The sequence below is a fragment of the Vulpes lagopus genome, chromosome 6 (assembly GCF_018345385.1).
Source record: "Vulpes lagopus strain Blue_001 chromosome 6, ASM1834538v1, whole genome shotgun sequence".
Taxonomy (NCBI): Eukaryota; Metazoa; Chordata; class Mammalia; order Carnivora; family Canidae; genus Vulpes; species Vulpes lagopus.
In genome coordinates this window covers 43,500,757-43,503,088 of record NC_054829.1, presented here as the reverse complement: position 1 = coordinate 43,503,088, position 2,332 = coordinate 43,500,757, and the positions used below count along the sequence as shown (strand labels likewise).

The 2,332-nt window shown below is 42.2% G+C and overlaps 1 pseudogene; it reads right to left on the bottom strand.

The window, feature by feature from the left end:
- Positions 1-1,152: 1,152 nt before the first annotated feature.
- LOC121493514 lies at positions 1,153-1,866 on the bottom strand (annotated as a pseudogene).
- Between the last annotated feature and the right edge of the window lie 466 nt (positions 1,867-2,332).

Below are 2,332 nucleotides of genomic sequence, written 5' to 3'. Positions count from 1 at the left end.
CTCTCCATGAACTCATTGAGGAATCACTTGGAATCACCAAGGAAAGTAGCTGCTGACTGACTTCTTGGAGTGGGTCATCTGGTTCATCCTTTGGCCATCTGATTATTGAGAAGGTCCTCAGTTGTGAGGATACTTGGTCAGCATTCATAAATAATCGCAAATATTGTCACACTCCAGGTCAAAGACAGGACAATGGTAGTGGCTCACCAGGTGCAGGTGATAAGGGGGTGCACTGTTTGCAGATAATTTAAAAATAATAATAAGGCCAACTATAAATTAGTCTTCTTTTTATTAGCAGCATGTACTGGCAATTCTAAACAATGTCAGTGATACAATATACCTCCCTCAAAAAGTCTTGTTGATTTACGTTTTAAAAACTGCTTGCACCTGGAGCAGACCACTTCTACCACCTGCCCTTGGTATGTCAAAATTTTCCATCCACTTACTCTAGCCCTAGACCTTCTTATTGCCAATCTTCCCGTATTATTTTTTTCTAGTCTCTGTCCATTCAGACAAACACTAGCCCCTGATTATTGACTTAGACTCTAACCCAGGATGTCCCGGTTTCCAAGAAATGTGAACAAAAAGATGTACCACTTACAATTCTGCCCAGAAGGAGAATTTCTCTTTATCATTGTCGATTGTCATCATTGTCGATTTTCATCATTGTCAATTTATCATTATCATCACACACAACTGAGGTTAATAAGTACAGCAGTCTGCATATACTGCAGAATCATCATCCATAAATCATGTTTAATGTTTTGTTTCCTTATTTAAATGGTCTTAGGGTGCTCTTCCCACCCATGAGGCTATATCAGTGGGTTGAAGGAGATACGGTTATGCCTCAAAGGTGGGAATACTTAAAATGGGCACCATCTGTTCACATAGATTACCAGTACCTTTAGGTCTTTTAGAGCTCAGTCTCATGGGTCCCACATACCTTGTTGAGAAAGTGCTGCTAGGCACACTCAACCTTATGGCTTGTCAGATAAGATAATATGCAATTTATGATATGCAGTTCTGTAGCAAACTAAATAGAGCCCACATTGGGATAGCAGCTAACTGGAGTTCCTACCTAAACAATTTCTCAAGAATCCAATGGAATTCTCCAAAAAGATGGCGCCAGTTTTTTTTTTTTGGGGGGGGGGGGGGTACCAAATTACTTTATTTGAAGGAATGATACAAACGAAAGAAGTAGATGTTTTGGTACAACTTATAAAAAAGGTAAAGGTAACCCCAACATGCATGATGCATGCACTGCCTCGGTGACCAGGGAAGTCACCCTGTGGCTATGGGAAGACAGCCTAAGGCTTAGCTCTCACTATCACTGTTTCCCAGGGTGTGCTTGTCAAAGAGATACTCTGCCATGCCAGATTCGGGAGCCCCCATCTTGCGCAGGTTGGTTACATGGTCACCCAATTATTTGATGGATTTCACCTGCTCATTCAGGTAACTAGTCTCAATGAAGTCACACAAGTGGGGGTCATTTTTATCAGTGGCCAGTTTGTGCAGTTCCAGTAGTGACTGATTCACGCTCTTTTCCAAGTGTAATGCATACTCCATTGCATTCAGCCCATTCTCCCAATCGTCACGGTCTGGTTTCTTAATATCCTGAAGGAAGATTCGACCACCTCATTGGTTCTGCAGCTTCATCAGTTTCTCAGCATGTTCCCTCTCCTCATAAGATTGGTGGAGAAAATATTTGGCAAAGTTCTTCAAAGCCACATCATCACGATCAAAGTAATAAGACATGGACAAGTAGACGTAAGACTCATAGAGCTCCAAGTTGATCTGGCAGTTGATGGCAGCCTCTGAGTCCTGGTGGTAGTTCTGGCGCACCTGCGAGGGGGACGCGGTCATCATGGCGGCCTTGTCTTCACTGGTCATTTGGGATAGTTGCATAAGGCTAGAAGGAGTCACCATTCTTCTATGTTTCGAGTTTGTGATAGTCAAATATCTTTGCAATATCGCTAAAAAATAAAGTATTGCTTTTGATTTCCTGTTCATTTATGTTCTTGAAGTTATTTGAATAAAATTATTCATAACAGTCCTTTACTATCCTTTTAATACTTCTAGGATCTGCAACGATAATCCCTCTTTCTTTTCTTTTTTCTTTCTTTCTTTCTTTCTTTCTTTCTTTCTTTCTATTTATTTATTCGTCAGAGACACAGAGAGAGAGAGGCAGAGACGCACCTGCGAGGGGGGGCAGGCAGAGGGAGAAGCAGGCTTCTTGAGGGGAACTTAACACAGGACTCAATCCCAGGACCCCAGGATCACGACCTGAGCCAAAGGTAGACACTCAACCACTGAGCCACCCAGGTGCCCCAGA